We start from the raw sequence: 13,416 nt of genomic DNA, 5'->3' as shown, positions 1-13,416 counted from the left end.
TCCTGAATATATTCAGGAAAAAAAGCATACGCCCTTTTTGGCCAACCAAGCAAGCTTGCAAAGGAAATCTGCACTACAATGAAGTCTCACTTCCCCCCGGTCAAAAGGGCCATCTGAAAAAAGTGTAAAATCCAGAAAGGCAGGACAGGCCATGGAGAACTGGGAGCCTTGTTATGCTGATGGGCGGGATGTAAATTGCCAACAGACACTCGGGAGAAGTGTATGGTGTTTCCTGAAACATCTAAAAAACAAAGCAACAGAGCCTAGGGCACTGCCACTTATGGTCCTATAGCTTAGGGAAATTAAAATCAAAAAGACACAGCCACCCCAAAGTTTGGGACGCCTCTGTTTACAAGAACCTCGTTTACAGTACAAGTTCAACATCGCAGAAAGTGAAAAATGGATAAAGAAGTTGTGGTATTTACTTACAAAGCAATATCACTCAGCAATGAAATCTATGTCATCAGGCCCTTAGCATCACAATGAGTGGATTCAGGTATGATGATTCTAACTGAAATAAGTCACACGGAAAAAGAAACATCATAAGATATCAGTAATACACGGAATGGAAACTTGGCTACACAGGAACTGAATTACAGAACAGAACAGGGTCTCAAATTTAGAAAACCAACTTATGCTTGCTTAAGGGTAAAGGTGAGTTGGGGTGCTGCATAAAACCAGAGATTGAAATGAGCACAGATAAAGTTCCTTAAGTCAAATATGGAATAGACAAGAGCTACTCCTTGCTCAACGAAATGGACTCAACACCGCATATTAAAAGCCTAAGAATGTACCTGACTAGTAATTATCGTAAAACCTATGGATTGCTATGTCTCCAAAAGAGAATCAAGCATGTGTACAGGGGCATAAACGCAGCAGTGATAGGATTGGAGAGGTTCGGTGAGCAAATGAAGACCCTTTGAAGTCATATTGCATGGTACCCATTACACGGGTCTCAACTCTCCAGGTTTAAGGTATTCTTCCTTCAGCTAAAACATGCATGTGGAACCCAAGTATGATCAACCATGTGAACGGGAGACGTGTTCAAATATGTCTCAGTTTTCCTCCCCTGGTACTCGGGTGCAACATTCCAGACGCTTTACTAACACTCTCCCCACTTGGAGAGTCAGCGCCTTTAACCTCCTGTTTGGCCCAGTTTGCAATTTCTGCGGAAGATGAACAGGAATAGCGAGAACCAATGAGAGGCTAGCTGGAGGTGTCTGGACGGGCAAATTTAACTCTCATTTCCCACCAGGAAGAGGAAACAACCAAAGGCTCAGCGTGCCGTACCGGAACCAGATTAGGGCCTGAAGCCATCCTGCGGTGTTGCGGCCAGCTCAAAAGAAAGCGAGTTGAAGAAAGGAGCTCAGGGGCACTGTAATTCACAAACCTGCAGAGTTATAAATGACAGCTATCGTCCAAAAATAGACTGAAGTAAGGCTGCCAAGAGGACTTGAAAGCGGGGCAGAATTGCAGGAAACCGATTTCAGGAGGTAGACTGGAATTGCATTGAAAGCATAGGAAAAGAGGCAGAACGTCCACAATGATGCACTTGGCCAAAAAGGGCGTATGCGTTTTTTCCTGAATATATTCAGGAAAAAACGCATACGCCCTTTTTGGCCAACCAAGCAAGCTTGCAAAGGAAATCTGCACTACAATGAAGTCTCACTTCCCCCCGGTCAAAAGGGCCATCTGAAAAAAGTGTAAAATCCAGAAAGGCAACAGGCAATTGAGAACTGGGAGCCTTGTTATGCTGATGGGCGGGATGTAAATTGCCAACAGACACTTGGGAGAAGTGTATGGTGTTTCCTGAAACATCTAAAAAACAAAGCAACAGAGCCTAGGGCACTTCCACTTATGGTCCTATAGCTTAGGGAAATTAAAATCAAAAAGACACAGCCACCCCAATGTTTGGGACGGCTCTGTTTACAAGAACCTCGTTTACAGTACAAGTTCAACATCGCAGAAAGTGAAAAATGGATAAAGAAGTTGTGGTATTTACTTACAAAGCAATATCACTCAGCAATGAAATCTGTGTCATCAGGCCCTTAGCAGCACAATGAGTGGATTCAGGTATGATGATTCTAACTGAAATAAGTCACACAGAAAAAGAAACATCATAAGATATCAGTAATACACGGAATGTAAACTTGGCTACACAGGAACTGAATTACAGAACAGAACAGGGTCTCAAATTTAGAAAACCAACTTATGCTTGCTTAAGGGTAAAGGTGAGTTGGGGTGCTGCATAAAACCAGAGATTGAAATGAGCACAGATAAATTTCCTTAAGTCAAATATGGAACAGACAAGAGCTACTCCTTGCTCAACGAAATGGACTCAACACCGCATATTAAATACCTAAGAATGTACCTGACTAGAAAGTATCGTAAAACCTATGGATTGCTATGTCTCCAAAAGAGAATCAAGCATGTGTACAGGGGCATAAACGTAGCAGTGATAGGATTGGAGAGGTTCGGTGAGCAAATGAAGACCCTTTGAAGTCATATTGCATGGTACCCATTACACGGGTCTCAACTCTCCAGGTTTAAGGTATTCTTCCTTCAGCTAAAACATGCATGTGGAACCCAAGTATGATCAACCATGTGAACGGGAGACGTGTTCAAATATGTCTCAGTTTTCCTCCCCTGGTACTCGGGTGCAACATTCCAGACGCTTTACTAACACTCTCCCCACTTGGAGAGTCAGCGCCTTTAACCTCCTGTTTGGCCCAGTTTGCAATTTCTGCGGAAGATGAACAGGAATAGCGAGAACCAATGAGAGGCTAGCTGGAGGTGTCTGGACGGGCAAATTTAACTCTCATTTCCCACCACGAAGAGGAAATAACCAAAGGCTCAGCGTGCCGTACCGGAACCAGATTAGGGCCTGAAGCCATCCTGCGGTGTTGCGGCCAGCTCAAAAGAAACCGAGTTGAAGAAAAGAGCTCAGGGGCACTGTAATGCACAAACCTGCAGAGTTATAAATGACAGCTATCGTCCAAAAATAGACTGAAGTAAGGCTGCCAAGAGGACTTGAAAGCGGGGCAGAATTGCAGGAAACCGATTTCAGGAGGTAGACTGGAATTGCATTGAAAGCATAGGAAAAGAGGCAGAACGTCCACAATGATGCACTTGGCCGAAAAGTGCGTATGCGTTTTTTCCTGAATATATTCAGGAAAAAACGCATACGCCCTTTTTGGCCAACCAAGCAAGCTTGCAAAGGAAATCTGCACTACAATGAAGTCTCACTTCCCCCCGGTCAAAAGGGCCATCTGAAAAAAGTGTAAAATCCAGAAAGGCAGGACAGGCCATGGAGAACTGGGAGCCTTGTTATGCTGATGGGCGGGATATAAATTGCCAACAACCACTCGGGAGAAGTGTATGGTGTTTCCTGAAACATCTAAAAAACAAAGCAACAGAACCTAGGGCACTTCCACTTATGGTCCTATAGCTTAGGGAAATTAAAATCAAAAAGACACAGCCACCCCAAAGTTTGGAACGGCTCTGTTTACAAGAACCTCGTTTACAGTACAAGTTCAACATCGCAGAAAGTGAAAAATGGATAAAGAAGTTGTGGTATTTACTTACAAAGCAATATCACTCAGCAATGAAATCTGTGTCATCAGGCCCTTAGCAGCACAATGAGTGGATTCAGGTATGATGATTCTAACTGAAGTAAGTCACACAGAAAAAGAAACATCATAAGATATCAGTAATACACGGAATGTAAACTTGGCTACACAGGAACTGAATTACAGAACAGAACAGGGTCTCAAATTTAGAAAACCAACTTATTCTTGCTTAAAGGTAAAGGTGAGTTGGGGTCCTGCATAAAACCAGAGATTGAAATGAGCACAGATAAAGTTCCTTAAGCCAAATATGGAATAGAAAAGAGCTACTCCTTGCTCAACGAAATGGACTCAACACCCCATATTAAACGCCTAAGAATGTACCTGACTAGTAAGTATCTTAAAACCTATGGATTGCTATGTCTCTGAAAGAGAATCAAGCATGTGTACAGGGGCGTAAACGGAGCAGTGATAGGATTGGAGAGGTTCGGTGAGCAAATGAAGACCCTTTGAAGTCATATTGCATGGTACCCATTCCACGGGTTTCAACTACCCAGGTTTAAGGTATTCTTCCTTCAGCTAAAACATGCATGTGGAACCTAGAGTATGATCAACCATGTGATCGGGAGACGTGTTCAAATATGTCTCAGTTTTCCTCCCCTGGTACTCGGGTGCAACATTCCAGACGCTTTACTAACACTCTCCCCACTTGGAGAGTCAGTCCCTTTAAACTCCTGTTTGACCCAGTTTGCAATTTCTGCGGAAGATGAACAGGAATAGCGAGAACCAATGAGAGGCTAGCTGGAGGTGTCTGGACGGGCAAATTTAACTCTCATTTCCCACCAGGAAGAGGAATTAACCAAAGGCTCAGCATGCCGGGCCGGAACCAGATTAGGGCCTGAAGCAATCCTGCGGTGTTGCGGCCAGGTCACAAGAAAGCGAGTTGAAGAAAGGAGCTCAGGGGCACTGTAATTCACAAACCTGCAGAGTTATAAATGACAGCTATCGTCCAAAAATAGACTGAAGTAAGGCTGCCAAGAGGACTTGAAAGCGGGGCAGAATTGCAGGAAACTGATTTCAGGAGGTAGACTGGAATTGCATTGAAAGCATAGGAAAAGAGGCAGAACGTCCACAATGATGCACTTGGCCAAAAAGGGCGTATGCGTTTTTTCCTGAATATATTCAGGAAAAAACGCATACGCCCTTTTTGGCCAACCAAGCAAGCTTGCAACGGAAATCTGCACTACAATGAAGTCTCACTTCCCCCCCGGTCAAAAGGGCCATCTGAAAAAAGTGTAAAATCAGGAAAGACAGGACAGGCCATGGAGAACTGGGAGCCTTGTTATGCTGATGGGCGGGATGTAAATTGCCAACAGACACTTGGGAGAAGTGTATGGTGTTTCCTGAAACATCTAAAAAACAAAGCAACAGAGCCTAGGGCACTGCCACTTATGGTCGTATAGCTTAGGGAAATTAAAATCAAAAAGACACAGCCACCCCAATGTTTGGAACGGCTCTGTTTACAAGAACCTCGTTTACAGTACAAGTTCAACATCGCAGAAAGTGAAAAATGGATAAAGAATTTGTGGTATTTACTTACAAAGCAATATCACTCAGCAATGAAATTTGTGTCATCAGGCCCTTAGCAGCACAATGAGTGGATTCAGGTGTGATGATTCTAACTGAAATAAGTCACACAGAAAAATAAACATCATAAGATATCAGTAATACACGGAATGTAAACTTGGCTACACAGGAACTGAATTACAGAACAGAACAGGGTCTCAAATTTAGAAAACCAACTTATTCTTGCTTAAAGGTAAAGGTGAGTTGGGGTGCTGCATAAAACCAGAGATTGAAATGAGCACAGATAAAGTTCCTTAAGTCAAATATGGAATAGACAAGAGCTACTCCTTGCTCAACGAAATGGACTCAACACCCCATATTAAACGCCTAAGAATGTACCTGACTAGTAAGTATCTTAAAACCTATGGATTGCTATGTCTCCGAAAGAGAATCAAGCATGTGTACAGGGGCGTAAACGCAGCAGTGATAGGATTGGAGAGGTTCGGTGAGCAAATGAAGACCCTTTGAAGTCATATTGCATGGTACCCATTCCACGGGTTTCAACTACCCAGGTTTAAGGTATTCTTCCTTCAGCTAAATCATGCATGTGGAACCTAGAGTATGATCAACCATGTGATCGGGAGACGTGTTCAAATATGTCTCAGTTTTCCTCCCCTGGTACTCGGGTGCAACATTCCAGACGCTTTACTAACACTCTCCCCACTTGGAGAGTCAGTCCCTTTAACCTCCTGTTTGGCCCAGTTTGCAATTTCTGCGGAAGATGAACAGGAATAGCGAGAACCAATGAGAGGCTAGCTGGAGGTGTCTGGACGGGCAAATTTAACTCTCATTTCCCACCAGGAAGAGGAATTAACCAAAGGCTCAGCATGCCGTGCCGGAACCAGATTAGGGCCTGAAGCCATCCTGCGGTGTTGCGGCCAGGTCACAAGAAAGCGAGTTGAAGAAAGGAGCTCAGGGGCACTGTAATTCACAAACCTGCAGAGTTATAAATGACAGCTATCGTCCAAAAATAGACTGAAGTAAGGCTGCCAAGAGGACTTGAAAGCGGGGCAGAATTGCAGGAAACCGATTTCAGGAGGTAGACTGGAATTGCATTGAAAGCATAGGAAAAGAGGCAGAACGTCCACAATGATGCACTTGGCCAAAAAGGGCGTATGCGTTTTTTCCTGAATATATTCAGGAAAAAACGCATACGCCCTTTTTGGCCAACCAAGCAAGCTTGCAAAGGAAATCTGCACTACAATGAAGTCTCACTTCCCCCCGGTCAAAAGGGCCATCTGAAAAAAGTGTAAAATCCAGAAAGGCAGGACAGGCCATGGAGAACTGGGAGCCTTGTTATGCTGATGGGCGGGATGTAAATTGCCAACAGACACTCGGGAGAAGTGTATGGTGTTTCCTGAAACATCTAAAAAACAAAGCAACAGAGCCTAGGGCACTTCCACTTATGGTCCTATAGCTTAGGGAAATTAAAATCAAAAAGACACAGCCACCCCAATGTTTGGAACGGCTCTGTTTACAAGAACCTCGTTTACAGTACAAGTTCAACATCGCAGAAAGTGAAAAATGGATAAAGAAGTTGTGGTATTTACTTACAAAGCAATATCACTCAGCAATGAAATTTGTGTCATCAGGCCCTTAGCAGCACAATGAGTGGATTCAGGTGTGATGATTCTAACTGAAATAAGTCACACAGAAAAAGAAACATCATAAGATATCAGTAATACACGGAATGTAAACTTGGCTACACAGGAACTGAATTACAGAACAGAACAGGGTCTCAAATTTAGAAAACCAACTTATGCTTGCTTAAGGGTAAAGGTGAGTTGGGGTGCTGCATAAAACCAGAGATTGAAATGAGCACAGATAAAGTTCCTTAAGTCAAATATGGAATAGACAAGAGCTACTCCTTCCTCAACGAAATGGACTCAACACCGCATATTAAACGCCTAAGAATGTACCTGACTAGTAAGTATCGTAAAACCTATGGATTGCTATGTCTCCAAAAGAGAATCAAGCATGTGTACAGGGGCATAAACGCAGCAGTGATAGGATTGGAGAGGTTCGGTGAGCAAATGAAGACCCTTTGAAGTCATATTGCATGGTACCCATTACACGGGTCTCAACTCTCCAGGTTTAAGGTATTCTTCCTTCAGCTAAAACATGCATGTGGAACCCAAGTATGATGAACCATGTGAACGGGAGACGTGTTCAAATATGTCTCAGTTTTCCTCCCCTGGTACTCGGGTGCAACATTCCAGACGCTTTACTAACACTCTCCCCACTTGGAGAGTCAGCGCCTTTAACCTCCTGTTTGGCCCAGTTTGCAATTTCTGCGGAAGATGAACAGGAATAGTGAGAACCAATGAGAGGCTAGCTGGAGGTGTCTGGGCGGGCAAATTTAACTCTCATTTCCCACCAGGAAGAGGAAATAACCAAAGGCTCAGCGTGCCGTACCGGAACCAGATTAGGGCCTGAAGCCATCCTGCGGTGTTGCGGCCAGGTCACAAGAAAGCGAGTTGAAGAAAGGAGCTCAGGGGCACTGTAATTCACAAACCTGCAGAGTTATAAATGACAGCTATCGTCCAAAAATAGACTGAAGTAAGGCTGCCAAGAGGACTTGAAAGCGGGGAAGAATTGCAGGAAACCGATTTCAGGAGGTAGACTGGAATTTCATTGAAAGCATAGGAAAAGAGGCAGAACGTCCACAATGATGCACTTGGACAAAAAGGGCGTATGCGTTTTTTCCTGAATATATTCAGGAAAAAACGCATACGCCCTTTTTGGCCAACCAAGCAAGCTTGCAAAGGAAATCTGCACTACAATGAAGTCTCAGTTCCCCCCGGTCAAAAGGGCCATCTGTAAAAAGTGTAAAATCCAGAAAGGCAACAGGCCATGGAGAACTGGGAGCCTTGTTATGCTGATGGGCGGGATGTAAATTGCCAAGAACCACTTGGGAGAAGTGTATGGTGTTTCTTGAAACAACTAAAAAACAAAGCAACAGAACCTAGGGCACTTCCACTTATGGTCCTATAGCTTAGGGAAATTAAAATCAAAAAGACACAGCCACCCCAAAGTTTGGAATGGCTCTGTTTACAAGAACCTCGTTTACAGTACAAGTTCAACATCGCAGAAAGTGAAAAATGGATAAAGAAGTTGTGGTATTTACTTACAAAGCAATATCACTCAGCAATGAAATCTGTGTCATCAGGCCCTTAGCAGCACAATGAGTGGATTCAGGTATGATGATTCTAACTGAAATAAGTCACACAGAAAAGAAACATCATAAGATATCAGTAATACACGGAATGGAAACTTGGCTACACAGGAACTGAATTATAGAACAGAACAGGGTCTCAAATTTAGAAAACTAACTTATGCCTGCTTAAGGGGAAAGGTGAGTTGGGGTGCTGCATAAAACCAGAGATTGAAATGAGCACAGATAAAGTTCCTTAAGCCAAATATGGAATAGACAAGAGCTACTCCTTGCTCAACGAAATGGACTCAACACCGCATATTAAACGCCTAAGAATGTACCTGACTAGTAAGTATCTTAAAACCTATGGATTGCTATGTCTCCGAAAGAGAATCAAGCATGTGTACAGGGGCATAAACGCAGCAGTGATAGGATTGGAGAGGTTCGTGAGCAAATGAAGACCCTTTGAAGTCACATTGCATGGTACCCATTCCACGGGTTTCAACTACCCAGGTTTAAGGTATTCTTCCTTCAGCTAAAACATGCATGTGGAACCTAGAGTATGATCAACCATGTGATCGGGAGACGTGTTCAAATATGTCTCAGTTTTTGTACCCTGGTACTCGGGTGCAACATTCCAGACGCTTTACTAACACTCTCCCCACTTGGAGAGTCAGTCCCTTTAACCTCCTGTTTGGCCCAGTTTGCAATTTCTGTGGAAGATGATCAGGAATGGCGAGAACAAATGAGAGGCTAGCTGGAGGTGTCTGGATGGGCAAATTTAACTCTCATTTCCCACCAGGAAGAGGAATTAACCAAAGGCTCAGCGTGCCGTGCCAGAACCAGATTAGGGCCTGAAGACATCCTGCGGTGTTGCGGCCAGGTCACAAGAAAGCGAGTTGAAGAAAGGAGCTCAGGGGCGCTGTAATTCACAAACCTGCAGAGTTATAAATGACAGCTATCGTCCAAAAATAGACTGAAGTAAGGCTGCCAAGAGGACTTGAAAGCGGGGCAGAATTGCAGGAAACCGATTTCAGGAGGTAGACTGGAATTGCATTGAAAGCATAGGAAAAGAGGCAGAACGTCCACAATGATGCACTTGGCCAAAAAGGGCGTATGCGTTTTTTCCTGAATATATTCAGGAAAAAATGCATACGCCCTTTTTGTCCAACGAAGCAAACTTGCAAAGGAAATCTTCACTACAATGAAGTCTCACCTTCTCCCCGGTCAAAAGGGCCATCTGAAAAAAGTGTAAAATCCAGAAAAGCAGGACAGACCATGGAGAACTGGGAGCCTTGTTATGCTGATGGGCGGGATGTAAATTGCCAACAGACACTCAGGAGAAGTGTATGGTGTTTCCTGAAACATCTAAAAAACAAAGCAACAGAGCCTAGGGCACTTCCACTTATGGTCCTATAGCTTAGGGAAATTAAAATCAAAAAGACACAGCCACCCCAAAGTTTGGGACGCCTCCGTTTACAAGAACCTCGTTTACCGTACAAGTTCAATATCACAGAAAATGAAAAATGGATAAAGAACTTGTGGTACTTACGTACAATGCAGTATCACACAGCAATGAAATCTATGTCATCAGGCCCGTAGCAGCATAATGAGTGGATTCAGGTATGATGATTCTAACTGAAATAAGTCACACAGAAAAAGAAACATCATAAGATATCACTAATACACGGAATGTAAACTTGGCTACTCAGGAACTGCATTCCAAAACAGAACAGGGTCTCAAATTTAGAAAACCAACTTATGCTTGCTTAAGGGGAAAGGTGAGTTGGGGTGCTGCATAAAACCAGAGATTGAAATGAGCACAGATAAAGTTCCTTAAGCCAAATATGGAATAAACAAGAGCTACTCCTTGCTCAACGAAATGGACTCAAAACCCCATATTAAACGCCTAAGAATGTACCTGACTAGTAAGTATCTTAAAACCTATGGATTGCTAGGTCTCCAAAAGAGAATCAAGCGTGTGTACAGGGGCATAAACGCAGCAGTGATAGGATTGGAGAGGTTCGGTGAGCAAATGAAGACCCTTTGAAGTCATATTGCATGGTACCCATTACACGGGTCTCAACTCTCCAGGTTTAAGGTATTCTTCCTTCAGCTAAAACATGCATGTGGAACCCAGAGTATGATCAACCATGTGAACGGGAGACGTGTTCAAATATGTCTCAGTTTTCCTCCCCTGGTACTCGGGTGCAACATTCCAGACGCTTTACTAACACTCTCCCCACTTGGAGAGTCAGTCCCTTTAACCTCCTGTTTGGCCCAGTTTGCAATTTCTGCGGAAGATGAACAGGAATAGCGAGAACCAATGAGAGGCTAGCTGGAGGTGTCTGGACGGGCAAATTTAACTCTCATTTCCCACCAGGAAGAGGAATTAACCAAAGGCTCAGCATGCCGGGCCAGAACCAGATTAGGGCCTGAAGCCATCCTGCGGTGTTGCGGCCAGGTCACAAGAAAGCGAGTTGAAGAAAGGAGCTCAGGGGCACTGCAATTCACAAACCAGCAGAGTTATAAATGACAGCTATCGTCCAAAAATAGACTGAAGTAAGGCTGCCAAGAGGACTTGAAAGCGGGGCAGAATTGCAGGAAACCGATTGGCACAATGATACCATCCTGCGGTGTTGCGGCCAGCTCAAAAGAAAGCGAGTTGAAGAAAGGAGCTCAGGGGCACTGTAATTCACAAACCTGCAGAGTTATAAATGACAGCTATCGTCCAAAAATAGACTGAAGTAAGGCTGCCAAGAGGACTTGAAAGCGGGGCAGAATTGCAGGAAACCGATTTCAGGAGGTAGACTGGAATTTCATTGAAAGCATAGGAAAAGAGGCAGAACGTCCACAATGATGCACTTGGACAAAAAGGGCGTATGCGTTTTTTCCTGAATATATTCAGGAAAAAACGCATACGCCCTTTTTGGCCAACCAAGCAAGCTTGCAAAGGAAATCTGCACTACAATGAAGTCTCAGTTCCCCCCGGTCAAAAGGGCCATCTGTAAAAAGTGTAAAATCCAGAAAGGCAACAGGCCATGGAGAACTGGGAGCCTTGTTATGCTGATGGGCGGGATGTAAATTGCCAAGAACCACTTGGGAGAAGTGTATGGTGTTTCTTGAAACAACTAAAAAACAAAGCAACAGAACCTAGGGCACTTCCACTTATGGTCCTATAGCTTAGGGAAATTAAAATCAAAAAGACACAGCCACGCCAAAGTTTGGAACGGCTCTGTTTACAAGAACCTCGTTTACAGTACAAGTTCAACATCGCAGAAAGTGAAAAATGGATAAAGAAGTTGTGGTATTTACTTACAAAGCAATATCACTCAGCAATGAAATCTGTGTCATCAGGCCCTTAGCAGCACAATGAGTGGATTCAGGTATGATGATTCTAACTGAAATAAGTCACACAGAAAAAGAAACATCATAAGATATCAGTAATACACGGAATGGAAACTTGGCTACACAGGAACTGAATTACAGAACAGAACAGGGTCTCAAATTTAGAAAACTAACATATGCCTGCTTAAGGGGAAAGGTGAGTTGGGGTGCTGCATAAAACCAGAGATTGAAATGAGCACAGATAAAGTTCCTTAAGCCAAATATGGAATAGACAAGAGCTACTCCTTGCTCAACGAAATGGACTCAACACCGCATATTAAACGCCTAAGAATGTACCTGACTAGTAAGTATCTTAAAACCTATGGATTGCTATGTCTCCGAAAGAGAATCAAGCATGTGTACAGGGGCATAAACGCAGCAGTGATAGGATTGGAGAGGTTCGTGAGCAAATGAAGACCCTTTGAAGTCACATTGCATGGTACCCATTCCACGGGTTTCAACTACCCAGGTTTAAGGTATTCTTCCTTCAGCTAAAACATGCATGTGGAACCTAGAGTATGATCAACCATGTGATCGGGAGACGTGTTCAAATATGTCTCAGTTTTTGTACCCTGGTACTCGGGTGCAACATTCCAGACGCTTTACTAACACTCTCCCCACTTGGAGAGTCAGTCCCTTTAACCTCCTGTTTGGCCCAGTTTGCAATTTCTGTGGAAGATGATCAGGAATGGCGAGAACAAATGAGAGGCTAGCTGGAGGTGTCTGGATGGGCAAATTTAACTCTCATTTCCCACCAGGAAGAGGAATTAACCAAAGGCTCAGCGTGCCGTGCCAGAACCAGATTAGGGCCTGAAGACATCCTGCGGTGTTGCGGCCAGGTCACAAGAAAGCGAGTTGAAGAAAGGAGCTCAGGGGCGCTGTAATTCACAAACCTGCAGAGTTATAAATGACAGCTATCGTCCAAAAATAGACTGAAGTAAGGCTGCCAAGAGGACTTGAAAGCGGGGCAGAATTGCAGGAAACCGATTTCAGGAGGTAGACTGGAATTGCATTGAAAGCATAGGAAAAGAGGCAGAACGTCCACAATGATGCACTTGGCCAAAAAGGGCGTATGCGTTTTTTCCTGAATATATTCAGGAAAAAACGCATACGCCCTTTTTGTCCAACGAAGCAAACTTGCAAAGGAAATCTTCACTACAATGAAGTCTCACCTTCTCCCCGGTCAAAAGGGCCATCTGAAAAAAGTGTAAAATCCAGAAAAGCAGGACAGGCCATGGAGAACTGGGAGCCTTGTTATGCTGATGGGCGGGATGTAAATTGCCAACAGACACTCGGGAGAAGTGTATGGTGTTTCCTGAAACATCTAAAAAACAAAGCAACAGAGCCTAGGGCACTTCCACTTATGGTCCTATAGCTTAGGGAAATTAAAATCAAAAAGACACAGCCACCCCAAAGTTTGGGACGCCTCCGTTTACAAGAACCTCGTTTACCGTACAAGTTCAATATCACAGAAAATGAAAAATGGATAAAGAACTTGTGGTACTTACGTACAATGCAGTATCACTCAGCAATGAAATCTATGTCATCAGGCCCGTAGCAGCATAATGAGTGGATTCAGGTATGATGATTCTAACTGAAATAAGTCACACAGAAAAAGAAACATCATAAGATATCACTAATACACGGAATGTAAACTTGGCTACTCAGGAACTGCATTCCAAA

The 13,416-nt window shown here is 43.7% G+C and overlaps 2 long non-coding RNA genes across 3 annotated transcripts in view; both read right to left on the bottom strand.

The window, feature by feature from the left end:
- Nucleotides 1–9,970, bottom strand: part of LOC307181228 — an 89,561-nt gene extending 79,591 nt beyond the window's left edge. Inside the window, exon 1 of one of the 2 annotated variants that reach the window (XR_013826180.1) lies at nt 9,899–9,970. This is a non-coding gene — a long non-coding RNA (uncharacterized lncRNA). The remainder of the gene's footprint in view (nt 1–9,898) is intronic. The other variant, XR_013826181.1, reaches the window with a different exon arrangement.
- Nucleotides 1–13,416, bottom strand: part of LOC307181231 — a 526,820-nt gene that overhangs the window by 413,038 nt on the left and 100,366 nt on the right. The gene's annotated exons all lie outside the window — the stretch shown is intronic.

This window comes from Stenella coeruleoalba (genome assembly GCF_951394435.1).
Source record: "Stenella coeruleoalba genome assembly, contig: scaffold_64, whole genome shotgun sequence".
Classification (NCBI taxonomy): domain Eukaryota; kingdom Metazoa; phylum Chordata; class Mammalia; order Artiodactyla; family Delphinidae; genus Stenella; species Stenella coeruleoalba.
The sequence above is the reverse complement of the archived record's forward strand: the minus strand, read 5'-3'. Positions and strand labels throughout refer to the sequence as shown.